At 49.1% G+C, this 17,663-nt stretch overlaps 1 protein-coding gene and 1 long non-coding RNA gene across 2 annotated transcripts in view; one reads left to right on the plus strand and one right to left on the minus strand.

The window, feature by feature from the left end:
- Positions 1–17,663, minus strand: part of TRMT6 (tRNA methyltransferase 6 non-catalytic subunit) — a 652,973-nt gene that overhangs the window by 195,793 nt on the left and 439,517 nt on the right. The gene's annotated exons all lie outside the window — the stretch shown is intronic.
- On the plus strand, positions 5,563–6,293 carry LOC138467101 (uncharacterized). Its single transcript, XR_011268035.1, has 2 exons — positions 5,563–5,826; positions 6,052–6,293. It is a non-coding gene; the product is annotated as an uncharacterized lncRNA (long non-coding RNA).

The raw sequence follows: 17,663 nt of genomic DNA on the forward strand, positions 1-17,663 counted from the left end.
CTCGTTTATTGAGAAACCCAATTGGATGAGAAGGTTTATTGTTCTTTGCGTGGTCTGCCTGCAAATTTGGGGTGACCCCCACTTTGATCAGCCAGACAGCAGGTAGGGGTACACTGGGATTGCCTGCCTGCGCAGGTGCGCTGCCACCACCGCCAGTACCTTGGTGAATACCACTGGAGCAGACGCTATTCCAAAGGGTACCACCTTGAATTGGTATTGCTGGTTTGCTATCTTGAAACGCAAGAATCTTCTGTGCACTGGGAACATTGAAATATGAAAATAGGCATCTTTCATATCCAATGTTGCCATGTAGTCCCCCCGCTTTAGCAGTGGGATTACTTCTTGTAGCGTTGTCATGCAGAATTTTTGTAGCTTGACATGGGTGTTTGCAGGGCGCAGGTCCTAAACTGGGCGCATTGTTAGATCTTTTTTTGGCACAAGGAAGTAGGTTAAATAGATACCCTTGTTTACCTTGTTCGCCGGGACGATTTTGATGGTGTCCTTGAGAAGCAGCGTTGCAACTTCCTCTAGAAGGATGCGTTGCTCCTCTTTCGTGGTTGGTTTTTGACACAGGGATGGTTAGATAGTGGCTTAAGTAAGTCCACGCAATAACCGCCCACCACGGTTGATAGCACCCACTTGACCAAGGTAATTCCGTCACATGCGTGGGTGAACTGTGTTATACGCCCTCCTACTGGAGAGGCATGGGAGGGGACATGAAGCGGGTGGTCTTTGTTTCGGAGGTGTTGCTCCACCTCTGGAAGTGGAGGACCTCTCCCAGGCGCGAGATCTACGCTGGCCTCTTTGGAAACCTTGAGAGGCTTGTCCCCGATTAGAACCCCAGGATGAGCTTTGGTATTGGCTATATTCGCCACCTCTGAGTTTTGACCTCGAAAGCGAAGAAAATTGATTCTGCCTGTCTGGCTTGGTAGCTTATTAGTTAGCTGGCCTAGTGATTTAAGTGTGTCATACACTTCTTTGGCTGATTTTAAAGCATCCTCAACTACTTTACCAAATAGTACATTCGGTTCGATAAGCATGTTGAGGAGTGTTGCTGCGTTTCCAGTTTAAATCCAGATTGGCAAAGCCATGCGTGGCGTTTTAAGTGTGTCCCCTCAGCGATTATTCTGCCTGCATTGTCTGCGGCATCCAAGTTATTATTTAGAATGCATTTTGACACTACCTTTCCTTCCGCTACTGCTTGGGCCAGTTGCGATTTCAGAGGTTCTGGAGAAGAGGCCTTAAGGATAGCAACCTCCTCCCACTTGTGGCAATTGTAATTAACCAATAAAGTGGTGTTGGCAATCCTGGTTTCAAATGCCGCTGAGGTGACCACTTTTCCTCTGAGAGTGTACAGTTTGTAGTCACTACAAGTGAATCTGGTCTTAAATGTCCCCTGATGTACAGTGGGTCTCTTGGTGCAGGGCGGAACAGTTTTTCAATACGTGGATTTACTGCAGCGTTTGGTTTGGAGTCTCCAGAGAAGGTTGAATTCTTCTTTGAACAGACTGAAGAATAGGTATAAATTGTGCAACATCTTTCTTGTCGCCTAAAATGTCCTCCCCAAAATCCTTATCTAATTGCGTCTCCTGGGTCTGAATTTGAAAAAGCTTGGCTGCTTTTATGAACATATCATTATACTGAAGTTGGTTGTCCACTGGTGAATCTGCCACCGGTGGGTCTAGGGTAACAGGAAAGGGTAAGTTATAAACACATCATCGTCATTGTAGCATTGGTCTACCTCTTCTAGGGTTTCAATCTCCTCTGAGTCTGTATTTGGATCACAAAACAGAGGGGAGTCTGGGAAACTCTACCAGCATGAACACAGCCCATTGACTTGTTCTTGGGTGGGTGGCCCCTGGGAGAGTCTCAACCAAGTCTTTATCTCACTGTTCTTATCACAGAGAAGAAATGTCCCCGCATATCAGATTATGTATTTGGATCATATAGATCAATTTGGTCTGGGTCTTGCTGACGGGTAAGTAGTAGGGTGTCTGGGTGTGGCCTCTTTGTTGGGGGTTCCGAAGACGTGGCGCTACTAGTGGGAGGCGTGTTTTGTAAGTTTAGCATAGCCTGGGGGTTTTTCTCAAAGTAATCTGCCATGAATTTCATACGTCTCATCACCCTATCAATGTCATCTCAGGTCCATTGTTGGTACAGACACAGGAGTTTGAGGTGTAATTGGAGTAGGCTAGACCTTGTTCTTCCAGGCTGCTGCTATGTACAGAGTTGCTGTACACAATTGTAGTGTCTATATAAAAAGAAATGTGGATGACAAGATGAAGGTACATGTTCTAAAATAGTGTTTATATGTTTTTGTGTAGGTGGAGTGGCTGATATCAGTATATAAGGAAAAGACAACAAGATCTTTGTTCAAACGTCCTGAAGAAGGTCGAGAATTTGAGGGCTGTACTGTTAGTGCCCGAAAAAAGACCAAAACATATGTCGACGATCATAAACTGCTCAAAATGAGAATGAACAACATTTGTAGTTATGATAGGGTTGGACAATTTATAAAGAATACTGCAATAGTGGTGGCCACCATGGGGCGCAGGCAGGATGGTCGCCTGAGCTTCGAGCTCCGTACCCAGCCCCGGGTGAACAGCGGCTTTAGCACGGAACGAGGGTCCCACGAGCTACGTGACCCCCACCATACGCTGTGGGAACTTGTGGCCCCCCGCTACACCCAACTCTGGTGCCGATCTGAAGCCCCCAAGCCGAGTTCTACAGATTTGAAAGTTCTCGCGGCCCCTCCCCCATGGCTCGGCACGACACACTGAGGGAGGCCGCAGCAGCCACGCACACGCGGCCACTGTCGGAGTGAGAAAGCCGCGGGCGAGGAGGAGGCGGCGCCGCACGGGGGAGAACCCGAGGCTGTGCACCCGCGGTGCGTCGGGGCTTCCCGCCCCGGCCCTCGATACTTGGCGTGGGTCTGGCGAGGCGCTGCCGACGCGGCCCGGCGCGGGGGGGGTCTGACCCCTCCGCCCATCTCGCGACTCCGGTGGCTGAGCCGCTGAGGCCTGAGACAGAGAGGGCCACCTGCCCACAGGGCAGCAACATCGCCGGGGGGCCGACGCGGGAGCGCGCTCCCCGAACCCCCTCTCCCCTGATCGCAGCAGGCAGCAACCTGGAGAGTGATCCCAGGACCCCGGACGCGGACACCTCAGAGCCGCTTGAAAAGAGCAGTGACGGGGCCCTGGAAATTGGGTGCCCGCCCCCTCCCCACATTGAACAGACCTGCAGGCCACCAGGAGGCCATCGCCACACAGCGAGTCCCCCGCGACCCGTGGGGTCCGGGAGCTGGGGGGCTGACGCGGGAGCCCCAATACACACCCCTCCTCCGCTGTCACTGGAGGAGGGCATCCAGGGGCACTTGTGACTTCTTTGAGTTGACCCCCCCACTACAGCGAGGCCTGGGGATCACATGAAGCCACGTGCTGAAGGTGAGGGCCCCCACCCCATATCCTCCTCGGGGGACTCGACCCCTTAAGGGAGGCCCACTTGAAGGGTACTTTGATTGAATGGGGTGCCAGAGGGGACACTATCCACGCTTGGCCTTCAGATAGCCCCAACCACTGCAATTCCAGAGCCCCCTAGCCGAGAAACCCGGAGACCACCACCACATGGGGAACTAACAGATCCAGATAAGCCTGGCACGTACTGAGTCACCGACGACCACAGAAAACGTGCTCCCCCTCCACCCCGTGCCCTAACGGACCCAGACACGGCCGATGACCAAGCGGTGACCGCCAACAACAGGTGACCAAAACAAACCTCCCATGAGCTGGAAAGAAAACCTGTCGAAATACCAATTCGTGGCCAGCGAGGGCGTCATGGCGACCGGGGGCCCCTCCACCCCACCCACAGACTTGGGTGCCATCCAGAACAATATCCAGACGATTCTGGAGGAGATCCGCGGGATAAGGACTGACATGGGTGCCAAATTGGCTGACCTCACGACTAAAGTCATCACCTTGGAGGACCAAATGGAGGGAGTCGAAAACAATCAGCTCTCCACAACTCTCCTTGAGACCCAAATGGAAATCAGATTCCGAGACATGGAAAGACGCGAAGAACAACTCCGGCTCAAGGTGGACGATATGGAAAACAGGGAGAGAAGGAATAACCTGCGTATTTTTGGTTTAGTGGAGGCCGAGGGTGAAACCACACAAGGCCTCGAGGGCAAAGTACACGACATCGTAAGGATTGTCTTGGGGGTGGATGCCGAAGGTGCGATCAAGTTTGACAGGGTCCATCGGGCAGGCGGAGGGGGCAGAGGCCCGCGTTCGGTCCTGGCCCGGCTCCACTATTACAAGGACAAAGCTAAAATTCTGGAGAAAGCGAGGAACCTTGGCAATATTCAATACGGCGACTCCAGGGTGTCCATCTTTCAGGACCCATCAGCCCTCACCCTGTCAATGAGAAGGAAGTGTGGGAACCTCACAAGATGGCTTCAGGGAAAAGGGGTCAGATACCGCTGGGGCCACCCCTTCTATCTGGAATTTGAATGGCTGGGAAAGAAACACCTCTTGGTGTCTGAGGAAGACATTCAAAGGGCCACGGACGACCTGGTTGGCGACCAGGCGGGCCACTCGGGTGGCCAAGATGGAAGAGCCCGGGACCCCCCTGAGGGGCCCCGACAGATCGGAAAAGCTCAGCAGCAAATCTAAGGTCAAGAGGGCCCGGAAGTTTCGAAAAACCAGACACCCATCAACGAACTCTGAGGACCATCCAAAGCCATAACACCATCGCCCTTCCGGAGGTTGAGGAAATCCTACGATGATCATCAATTCCAGGCTCTGGCAGTAAGGGGACCTGGAGCCCGGAGGTGCCACGGCTGGGCGCCACGTTGGCGCGGCAAGTGGCCCGCCGGGTTGGAGGGCGGGCGGAAGTTTATTAAAGGATAGTTCCGGGACTTTTTTTTTATTGTCCCTACGGGTCGGCCATGTGTTTGTAAGCATAAATCGGTAGATCGTAGGAAACTTTCCTATGGACCTTACCCGACTTTTCGCCCATTATCGCACTCGAAATCAGCCTCCATTTTGTGATAATCCTATCATTCCGCCGCATCGACCTGGCTCACCTGCCTTTGCGGCACTAAATCAAATCCCCCGCCCCTGAGCCTGACATCAGCAGACGCGTACTGCCCATTTCAAGCACGTCTCGTGTCAACAATCGCTGCGCCTCAGCTATTGACGTGTTGCCATGGAAATGGCAGGACGCCTCTTTCCCCAATAAGTATAAACACACCGTTTCACAACACACAGCAGCATATTTTCGATTCCATTCCTCTCTCTGTGTTACTTTGAGTATTCTGTGACTCGTTTCAGTGCTCTGGTCAGCTACCTTCGCCGCTTGTAGCCCGTGTGAACACCTGTACCATCTCTGTAAATTATTTTACTATCTTTACCGCACAATGGCCACAATAATGCCGTATATGTACGAGCCCGAGTACACCGAGGAGGAACTACTGGAAAGGCAAGCACGCGAAAACGATGGGGATTCGGACGGCAGTTGGGAGGACCAGTCAACGGATGAAGAGCCTGGACCATGTCGCATGGACGGCGTCTCCACCTGGTGCACGTGCAATCGGTGCGAGCTAATGCCAACTGAGGAGGAGAACTGCTGCTGCCGTGAAAATTCCGGGTGCTTGGCCTACATTTCGGAAAGCGAGCAAAGTCTGCAGGAAGGCGAGCAAAGTCCGCAATGCATCACCGAGCTGCCAGAGTTCAGGGAAGCCTGCCTCTCACGGACAGTGTTGAGGATGATGATGGTGCTTATGCACGAACTTCGTGGCACTGTTCGTCCGCGTAATCCGAGTAACGAGTAAGTATACTCTGTTTGTGATGTCAGTGATGCCACCACTATTTCATGGTCGTCTCCCACATATAAAATTACATTTACATATCATTCGAACGCATGTAAATTGGTTCCATATAGTGCATTTTCTAGATATAATTTTTTTCTAAGAAAAATGACATGTGTTACCTGAATCGACATTGATAAGAAAGTTTGGTCAGTTTAATACAGTTTGCATCTTTTTTTTCACAGGTGGTACAGGCTGGTGGCCTATCGTTGCTTCACTTGGTGGCTTCACGGGAGGCTCGGACACCGCGTTCGGAGAGTAATACCTGCCTGTGCGGTACTTGCCATTAGACAACATTTCCCCAGTGACAGTGGACAATACCGCGGATTTTCCCTCGATGTGCTGCAACCTCAACTTTACAATGTGTAATGTTTATTATTTATGTTTAATTAAAATCTAAAATAAAGCACAACATATATTTTAACAATGGTTGTTTTGATTTTTTAAATGAATCTAGTGTGTCTCCGTTGAATAGCCTTCCAGTGCCTTGTCTTGTCACACCACATGTCTCCGGCCAGCATCCTCCCTCACGCTGGCCGCACACCTTCAATCCACATAACCGTTGAACCCATATATGCAGCAGTCATACATATATTCTTTTGTGGGTTGGCATCAAGCGTTGGCAATAAAAAGCTGTTGGATTTTATTGATACAAAACATGGTTATGGGTAAATAATAAATATGGTTGATCATAATAAATCCTCTTTTTGGGCACCGGGTACAGAGATGACCCCCATATATTCTCCTGGGAGGGTGAGGTATTTATAAACTCACCCCCCTGCCTTCCATGTAGTAGATCCTGCAGCCATCCTCTTACATTCAGTTAGATGGCCTCTCCTTGGTGAGGCCCTGCGGCAAACGGGTCTTGTCTGCACGACCACCGCCCCGATCCACCCCCCGCCCTATCAAAGGCAGTTCGCACCGGGGTACTTGCGCTGCTGGCAAGTGGAGCTGTCAGGGAGCGATAAAGGCCAAGAGGTGCCAAAGACCATGTACACTTCAAAGTGGTCTATAGAGCATGGGTTGTTGTTCCCATGTCTACCTCCAGACCCCGTGTCTCCTGCCAAGCATCCCCCTCACGATGGACGCCCCCCTGCAATCCACATAAGTGTGTCTCCATTCACAAGTCTTCCTGTGTCTTGTCTGCACGACCACCGCCCCGATCCACCCCCCGCCCTATCAAAGGCAGTTCGCACCGGGGTACTTGCGCTGCTGGCAAGTGGAGCTGTCAGGGAGCGATAAAGGCCAAGAGGTGCCAAAGACCATGTACACTTCAAAGTGGTCTATAGAGCATGGGTTGTTGTTCCCATGTCTACCTCCAGACCCCGTGTCTCCTGCCAAGCATCCCCCCTCACGCTGGACGCCCCCCTGCAATCCGCATAATGCCACGACATATACACGTCATTCATTCACAAACACACCCCTGTTTCGAATTCTTTATAACCCACTTCATATTTCTAATGAGAACTTCTTTGCGCTTTGCTAGTCAACCCGTGAAGGTGCTGGTTATCTGCTCTTCGTCTCTGTGAACTTCCGTGACCACTTTGAGCAAACTCGTCAGTTTGCAACCTGTGAACTGCTCCCTGTTCTACGACAAGAAACTACTCTGATCCCTGCATCTAACTGTTTGTTCGTCAAGGTAAGTCCATGTACCATAATCATTTTGCGTCCAATTTTTTAATTTATATCTATTTGCTAGTAGTCATCAAATTGCATCCATGTTTTCTTTTCGTTCACGACAGTACATGCAAGGAACTAGTCACATGTTCTGAGTTTAGTCAAATTACTTTTTCTATTTTTTGAAAGTTATTGAAATACTTATCCGCATGTGAATAACGTGTATAGTTCCAAGAACCAAAACGGACCTTGCATTGAACCTTTTATGTGTCATTTAATGTTTTAACACATTGGTATTCATAGAGAATTGTTGATCTTTACTTTTCAGAACTTTCCATAATGCCTGCCTGTTCCATTGGCGGTTGCCCTTCGAAGACCCATAACAAATCTGAAGATACTATAATGCATGTTTTCCCTAAGACAATAGATCAGATAAGAGAATGGGTCCGATATTGCGGATATCCAGCCTCTGAGCTAGAAAGTAGAGTCCTAGAAGTCTTTGCGGACAAGAGGGGTGATCGATACCGCATCTGCAGCAGGCACTTTAGCCCAGACATGTACTCCACATCATTGCTAATAAAGAAGAAAACACCGCGAGCGAGGCGAAAATTGCTCTCAACCGCTATTCCCACTCTATTCGTCCACATCCCTCCACTGGTGAGTCAAGTTTACGTATTTGTCTCTCGGCCTTGCGGTAGTGTGTAGCATTAGCTAACAATAATTTCCCCATTTATGTATCCACTCAATATGAAGGTGGAAGATTCTCCATCCGTGTCGTTATTGCAGTCATCAGCCACTTCAAGCGCCTATCGGGTAATCTTACTTAGCTACTCTGACACTGACTTGTTTTAGGCATGTAAATCAATAGTTTTAATTGATCGTGTAATTATTTTACCTAATGGTACACCACAGTACTCGTCCTCTAGTCTTTGTTTTCAGTTATAATTATTGTTATCCAAAATAATGCAAGTACTGTCTTTCAGGGAGATGCTGAGGAGTCCAACGCATTGACGACAACCGTAGATGTCACTCAGATGCTCGAGGTACGTTTCCGGACAGTTCCATCGATGGAGATCATCAGATCTTGCATTCTTGTAGCGTGATTGTTACACACAATGTTTCTTTCGTTTTTAGCCATTGGTATGTCCTTCTGTCGTCGCCCTCCTATGTGTCTTCTTTTTTCAATATTGTGTTCATTACTAATGAAAGTCCTATGTTTCAGGGAGTCGATGGAGCATTAGTCCAAGAAGAAGGGGGAGCATGCAGTTACGGGTCGGCGCAACAGCTTGCAGAAGTGTGCACCGCAGTTACAGCGTCCCTTGATGTTCTTATGCATTTCGAGGTATGGATACTGACAGATCAATCATGCGAGATCAAATGACGTGATTACACCCGCTATACTTCCTTCTTTATTAACGCAAGTACTATGTTTCAGGGAGCTGACGGAGCTTCTTCAACAAGAACATCACCCCTAGTAGTTGATGCAGATCTCTGGGTGGTGACACTTCCAACGATGGAGCAAATCGAATCATATTTAGATATCCATTATTTATTTTAGACAACTGATCATTTGTGCAGGTCTATTTAGATGAGCCGTTGACGCCTGCAGAAAGTTTATGTTCTTTTAAACAAAATAGAAAACCATACTAATGCAATTACTGTGTTTCAGGGAGTTGCTGAAGCGTCATCTTCAATAATATCATCAATGGAAGTCTATGCGGAGCCCGAGGTATGGATCTTGACAGTTCAATCTAACTAGATCAACAATGCGTGAACTATTGTCGTTTGAATGTTCTACACAATGCGTTCATTCGTGTTTTGCTATTGAGATGTCCGTATGGGTATTGGTCCCCAAGTACATTTTGTGTTTTCAATATTATTATACATACTAATGAAAGTTCTATGTTTCAGGGAGTCGATGGAGCCTCAGTGAGTGATGGATGTGCTTATCATGAAAATATAGTCGTTGCAGCGCGAGAGGAAGTGGAGACATGCACACACGAGTCGGAGCAACAGCGTCCAGATGTTGAAGTTCGAGGCAAGAAAGTTCCAAAGAAAAGAAAGCAAAAGAAGGTTAGTGTCCTGTTCACTATTTTATGTTGTCTTTCACTGTCAATAGTTCAATACTGTAAGTTGTGTTTAAACTGAACATCCCTTTTCTAATCTGTCCTCTAGTTGCGAGTGGGTGTAAGAACTAGATCTACACAGACAGTGAAGCGAACGAGAGATGTTGCTTGTCAAACCTTTTGGCAGGGACTTGAGACTGGAGATGCATCGTGCCAATGGGAAGAATATGAAGTGATTGACAACGGAGCTATACCACCACCAGCCATTGATAGTGAATGTCCTCCTGGTAGTTTGGATGCAGTCGGAGATCAATTCACAGAATCCACACCCGCAAAAAATAAGAGCGCGCGAAAGTTGAAGACATTGTTTTTTTCTCCCATCTCCGGACAAGGAACAGATGTTGCAATGGAAGAGAATGAAGTGGACGACAATGAAACACCATCAATATCACTCAGCATAGCGGAAGACGATATCAGAGATTGTACCTTCCATGCGAGTGACATGTCCTCAACGTTACAGGCCGAACCAGCTGGGATGCAGAGTGACAGTATAAGGAAAGAGGCCAAATTCATTGTATTCGATAGCTGTTTGATGGATATTATTATGATGATGAAATGTGGGCATTGGGTTGGTGGGGAAGTATGTGGGGAGCCATTGATTAATGTGACTCGTGCAATTCGAGGCACTAACCTTAAAATACATGCCACCTGTACACAATATCATCCGTTCGCATGGTCTGCACAACCCATGCTGGGGCAACTGCCAGCAGGCAATCTACTTTGTGCAGCGGCCGCACTTTTTAGTGGTTCAAGTTTTAAAAAGTTACAATATTTCTTTCAGTTTGTGGGAATCCATTTCATTGCGAAAAGTCAGTTCTACAAATACCAAACCGATTATCTATTTCCAGCCATCAGCGAAGCTTGGAGAATGGAAAAAATGTCAATGGAAAGTACATTCGCGGGCAAACGCTTCAGGCTAGCCGGTGATGGACAGTGCGACAGCCCAGGATTTTCAGCCAAGTACTGCACCTACCACTTTCAGGACATGGAAAGTAAGAAAATTGTGAGTTCGGTGGTCGTGCAGGTGTCACAAAGTACATCCTCAGTGGCCATGGAGAAAATTGGCTTTGTAGCATCATTGCAAGAACTACAATCGCGGGGAATGGTGATCGACCTGATAGCCACGGACAGACACGTTTCAATTGCCAAGACAATGAGAGAACAGTACAAAAATATAAATCACCAATTTGACGTTTGGCATCTTGCAAAATCAATCAATAAAAAATTGTCGGCTGCAGGTAAAAAAAAGGAATTGCAAGGTATTTCACAGTGGTCCAAGTCAATCAGCAACCATCTTTGGTGGAGCTCAAAAACATGTGAAGGGTCGTTGGAAATTCTACTGGAAAAATGGCGGTCAGTAATTTTGCACTGTAGCAACGTACATCGATGGTCGACAAATGAACATTTCCACAAATGTGAACATGGCCATTTGTCCACAGAGGAGGCACGGAAGAAGAAGTGGTTGATTCCTTCATCACCCACTCACAAAGCCATTGAAAAGATTGTATTTGATAAAACTATAACAAAAGCTTTGAGGGGACTCACGGAATTCTGCCACACAGGAGATTTGGAGGTGTTCCACAATATGTGCCTCAAGTACAGGCCAAAACGATTGCATTTTGGCATGGAGGGCATGATAAATCGGACTCTTTTAGCGGTCTTGGCACATAACCATAATGTTGGCCGTCAACAAAGTAGGACGACCGGAACTTTAGGGACGCTTCGCTACAATAAGGCCTTCACTAAAAGAAGTAAACAATGGGTGATCAAACCAGTGTTTGAGGATATGCAATATGAGTTTATTGAGAAACTTATCGTTGACGTCCTAGATAGGCACATACATGGAGTGGTGAACGAACCTATGCAGGGGACAACTGCATTGCCACCCAACATTGCCTCTGTTCCATGTCCACCTAAAGCAGAGCTCATTGAGAAATACACATCACGGTTTAAATGAATGTAATTTGATTCTGTTCTCTCGAGTCTCCTCATGTTGCAGGCCCATTGCAATTAAACCAAACAGTAATATAAATCATTTTTACAAAAATTATAGAATGTTTCCGTATTACAAACACATGGCCGACCCATAGGGACAATAAAAAAAAAGGCACGCAGACAAGATGTCCCTAAAACTAACCGCAGCTAACTAGAAATGTGTGCTCGCTCAAAGTGAAGGTCAGCTGCTTTGATGTTTTGCTCGGGTGGCGGAACGGCCCACGACCCAATATAAGGTTCTATTGTGATTTGACCTTGACAGGCCGGGACCATCCTGAAAGACTAAGAAAAGATAATGAATAAAATTTCAGAAACGAAACGATGAGCCACGTTCATTAGAAGAAGTAACGTCGGCAAAGAAGGAGTGGTGTTTCGGGTCTGCCCTACACAGAGACACAATGGAAAATGCAAATATAATGTAAGTAACTTTTGATGAGTTTATACCGCAATTTCATTACTATACAGTGGCTTTAAAGACGGGTTCAGTTGTACTTGTTCGTTCTATGTGGCATATTGTTTTCTACCGCGCACTATCTTGAGGAGAAACATCTGCTTTTACTGAAGCACCTCAAAACCTTCCTCTTTGCTTCTGCTTTCTCTCTCCCTCTCCCCTGCTACAACTGGTCCACTGTCTGCGACCTCGGTCCTGGGCCCTTCCACTCTCCACCTGCACTGCCTCCCTGTCAACCCCTGCACTGGGGGACTGTCTCAGTATCCTACAGCCCCCCCTTCCCAGCACTTGTTCTGCACTTACCTTGCACTTGCCACCAGCTGGCCCTATTTATTTATTATTTTATGCTACTTACCTTGTACTCCACTCCCCCCCCTCCCTGCCTCGCCACGCCTTTAAACACTTGTGTACACCCAGTAGCGCTGTCCTCGCTATGATTTTAATAAGGATCTGATGGTGAGACTAATTTCATTTTTTATGTTTTTAGGTACATCATTCACTACTGTCTGTGTCACGAGTACCAGACACCGGCGGACGGCTTCTACAGCCGCCAGTTGCTTCTCCGCGTGAACAACGTTACCACCCTGACCATTTTATGGGACGATCGCCAAGTACAAGTATGCCCTTACGCGGTACTAACGGTTAGATGCAACATACCTACCGTTGTGGTGGCCTAGTGCCTCGTTGTTGGAACAGCCATGCGATTATCAGTGCGACCGAAGAGCTTATTTTTATCGTAAACCAACACCCTGTGTACTGCACACGAACATCGCTTCCCTCAAGACGAACTAATTTGGATCGAGAGCAAATAAAAATGCAAATCGCTGAATATTCTCTAAACATTTGATGTCCAATAAACGTACTTTGCCAAATGTACAATCTTGCCGTTTGCTTTTAAACCACGGTTTCACATTCCGAATTGTGGTGCTGTATTGTGAGATGCTCTAAGACCCTGTGTACAGGAAAGGACCATCGCGTTCCTCAATACGAACTTTTTGGAACATGAGCAAATAAAAATGCAAATCGCTGAATATTCTCAAAACATTTGATGTCCAATAAATGTACTTTACCACATTTACAATCTTGCGGTTTGATTTCAAAGTACAGTTTCATATTCCGAATTGTGGCGCGCTGTGTTGTGAGCTGATCTGTGTTGGTTTCCGGGTTCTGTGTGGAGTCGCGTAGAAGACGCCTGGGCGCGTTTGCCTACGCAGCACAGTCACGTCACGGATAGAGGCGGGGAATATGAATGTTTTGATAAAGTCTGTTTCAGGGGCGGGGGATTTGATTTAGTGCCGCAAAGGCAGGTGAGCCAGGTCGATGCGGCGGAATGATAGGATTATCACAAAATGGAGGCTGATTTCGAGTGCGATAATGGGCGAAAAGTCGGGTAAGGTCCATAGGAAAGTTTCCTACGATCTACCGATTTATGCTTACAAACACATGGCCGACCCGTAGGGACAATAAAAAAAAAGTCCCGGAACTATCCTTTAAATGTTAACTATTTTGTTGTGTGACCCACGCAGGAAGTCTGAGTTCGAAGTTTACAGGCTGAAGCGGGGGCTCACAGTTCCAGAATTCCACCTCAGACATTTGCACCGAGGATTTGGTGGGGTCGACCTATATTGACTTTAAGAATTGGGATTCCCTAACACAAGAAAATTCCGGGGCTGGGGTTAGAGTCCTTGGTGGTTCGTTGACCAACCCCGACACTTGTTGGGGGGCGTGGACGAACGCCTTACATTGCAAGGGAAAGGGGGGTGGGGGAAGGGGGACGGGGGGAGGCTTGGGCCTGGGGGGGTGGGGGTGGAATGACCAGCGAGAGAGACAGGGAGGAAGGGGGGGAAAACCAGTTAAAATCACAGAAACTTGCTTGGCAGCGGGCTCTGAAATGCAGATGTTATGAGGGGTTCAAGCTGCACAACCTAAAAGACGATAATGATTGAGGGGAGGATAGGCACGCTGAACGTCAAGGGCCTTAATTCCCAAAATAAGAGGTCCTTTACGAGCAATATGTTCCGCAAACATCTAACAGTCCTCTTCCTACAAGAAACGCATTACAGACGGGGAAGAGAATCCAGAATTAAGGGGAAGGATATTGGTTGCAACTACTGGGCCTCACATGCGAGCTCCAAGAAGGAGGGGGTGGGTATTCTCCTGGGGAGGGCGCTCCATCTCACGGGGGTAGAAACAAAGAGGTTTTGGGGTTCGATTCTTAGGTGTCAAGGGGTTCTGTGAGGGACAACGCAACACCCTGGCCACCTTATACGCACCCAATTCAGGTCAAGTGCAGTTCCTCACTCAGATCTTTAATGTCATGGACGAATGGGCAGAAGGGGCCATGATACTTGGCGGGGACTTCAACCTGGTAGCTGACCCCCGTCTGGACTGGTGGTCTGCCAAGGGAGGGGTGCCCAAGGGGATTTCCAAGAATAATCTGGCCCTGCAGACCCTCTTGAGGGACCATTATTGGGTGGACGTCTGGCGCAAAGCATATCCGGGCCAGGGCGGTTACACCTTTTTCTCTCCCCCACACTGTACCTACACTAGAATTGACCTCCTGCTAATTTCCGAAGAGGGGAACGGGGTGGTTCAACAGCCGAGGGTGGAGGCCATAACGTGGTCGGACCATGAATTACTCATAGCTAACTGGTCACTGCCCGTCGCCCCAAGATCTTCCCGTTGGCGGTGCAACGACATGCTTCTTCGGGACCCCGTATTTCAGGATTTTATGAAGCAAGAAATGTTGGCTTATTTTGAGACGAACGACAATGGTGAGACCGACATGTCCATGGTATGGGAAGCCGGAAAAGCCACTTTTAGGGGTCCCCTCATAGCGGAGGGCTCGAGGCGTAAACGGGAAAGGGGCCTGATTGAGGGCAAGCTCTGTGCGGAGTTGGGGGTCCTGCGGGCCAGACTGGGCGTTCCTGGGGTCGACCGAGATGCACTCCTGGAGGAGATGCAGGGCAAAAGACAAGAGCTCCACACGGTTCTCATAGGGGAGGTTATTAAGAAAATGCGGTACACCAAGCAAAGATACTATGCACGGGGAGACAGAGTGGGGACTCTTTTGGCACAAATGTCCCGGGGTTGAAAGGGGGGTTGCCCAGCTTAGCGATAGGGAAGGTAGGATTCACGGGGACCGGGAGAAAATAGCGGAATGCTTTGCCGACTATTACAGCAAACTTTATTCCAGGCAAGCGGGCGAATCATTGGAAGATATCTCCTACCTGGCGGAACATCCCCTTCCCCAAGCTATCTGACGAGGATCTAGGGGCCCTCGAGGGGGAGATTTCAGAGGAGGAGGTGGAGGGTGCCATTAAGAGACTGAAGGCAGGAAAGGCACCTGGCGGAGATGGCTACACGGCTGATTTCTATAAACAGACCCAATCGATCCTGGTGAAACCCTTGGCCAAATTGTTCAATCAGATTAGGAGCCGAGACTCAATTCCACCGACGTTTCTGCAAGCCCTCATCACCATCATACCCAAGTCCGGTAAAGACCAGACAGAATGTGGGTCCTATAGACCCATCTCGCTCCTTAACTTAGATGCCAAGATTTTTACCAGAATCTTGGCCTCCAGACTTGAGAACTGCCTTCCACGCCTGATACACCCTGACCAGGCGGGATTCGTCCTCAACAGGCAGGGCTCCGACAACTTACGGAAGACACTCCATATACTTGCCACAGTGGGGGTCCGAGACGAGGGCGCACTCCTATTGGCTCTCGATGCGGAGAAAGCCTTCGACAGGGTCAGCTGGGCTTTTATGGGGGAGGTTTTCACATCTCTGGGGATGGGCCCAAGGTGGCTGGGGTGGATGGCTGCGCTTTACTCTTCCCCCTCGGCTAGAGTGGTGGCAAACGGGACAGAATCGAGAGAGTTCCCCCTCGAACGTGGCACAAGGCAGGGATGCCCCCTGTCCCCGCTAATTCATGCATTAGTAATGGAACCATGGGCAATCTCGGTCCGCAATGATGTGGCCATTAGGGGAGTACAGATGGGAGACATGCAATGCAAAATCTGCCTCTTCGCGGATGACGCGCTACTCTATGTCACCAGACCGTCCCAAACAGTCCCCCGGTTACTACAGGGCCTCTCGCGCTATGGAGAGCTATCGGGGTATAAAGTCAACCTGGATAAATCAGTGGCGTTTATAGGTGGGATGCTGTCGGATCCGGAGATGGCCTTTGTGAAAGGGCTCCCCTTTAGACGGAGTGAAGAGGGATTCCGGTATTTGGGAGTACAGATTACGCGTGACCTTGAGGAGCTGTACACGGCCAACTTCCCCACCCTCTGGTCTGCAATCAGAAGAGATGTAGAGAGGTGGGCGGGATCGGGTCTCTCCTGGATGGCACGCCTCAACCTCAAAAATGGTTCTCCTCCCAAAGTTTTTATTTCTCTTCCAAATGCTCCCGGTGCTGATCCCCAAGACCTTCTTTATGGAAACGAAGTAAGTCCTTCTCAACTTACTCTGGTCGGGTAAAAAGCATAGGATCTCCTACGAGGTGTTGACTAGGGCTAAGGAGGATGGGGGGGGGGTTATCCCGACCTGGAGACATTACAGAGCATCTCAGTTGAGGGTTTTGGTCGATCACTTCTCCCCAGATACGAAAAAACAATGGGTTGCCATGGACAATAGGCCCCTTGCCCCTGTCACAATAGAGGAATGGCTTTGGGTCCCAAGGAAGAAGATCCCCAGAAGCGTCCTGAATCATCCAATCTTGAAGGTGCTGTGGTCCCTGTGGAGGGAGGGAGGTTACTATCGGTGGCTCACAACGTGGCCCTCCCCGCTAAGTTGCATTTGGGCCCCTCCTTTCTTGGCCAAAATAGCAGAGCCAGCGGCGTACCAGACATGGTTTCCGGCAGGCCTTAGCAGGACTGGCCATCTTTGGGTGGGGGGTTCTTTCCTGCCCTTAAGTGACCTTGAGGCGGCCCTGGGAATAGGTACCCTGTCCCCCTTTCGATACCTACAGCTTAAAGGTGTCCTCACTGAGCCATCCTGGGGGCGACACCCTCAGGAGGGATCTCACGGATTTCGAAAAGCTTCTATCTGCGAGGGGCTCTAAGGGGATAATATCTCGCCTTTACAAGCTCTTCCTGTTCTCTGCCCCCAGGGATCCTCCACCGGCACGCACACAATGGGGTAGGGACCTAGGAGAGGAGATTGATGATGAAAGATGGACGGAGATGTGCAGGCGGGCCAATCGATTCACTGCCTCCCTCCAATATCGCCATCAAGCCCTCAAGATACTACACCGATGGCACTAGCCCCCGCAGAGGATTGCTAGGATGAAGCCAGGATACGACCCACACTGCTAGAAATGTAGGACTGAGAGAGGGGATTACATCCACATGTGGTGGGGATGCCCAGTGGTCCAAAATTATTGGGAAAGGGTACTGGCCTGGATAAAAGGGGTGGACGGGGTTGAGCGGTCCTCCTGCCCTTGGCTCCTCCTCTTCGGAATCGACACTGGGGATGGTCAGGAGGGCACTCAGGACCATATGCTCCAGGTCATGTTGGTGGCAGCCAGATGCTGCCTGGCACAAAAATGGAAACACCCTGAAATGCCGGGGGGAAAAGCGTGGGTGACCAAGGTGCGGGACAT

Source organism: Ambystoma mexicanum, chromosome 4q (genome assembly GCF_040938575.1).
Source record: "Ambystoma mexicanum isolate Mex_15411 chromosome 4q, UKY_AmexF1_1, whole genome shotgun sequence".
Taxonomy (NCBI): domain Eukaryota; kingdom Metazoa; phylum Chordata; class Amphibia; order Caudata; family Ambystomatidae; genus Ambystoma; species Ambystoma mexicanum.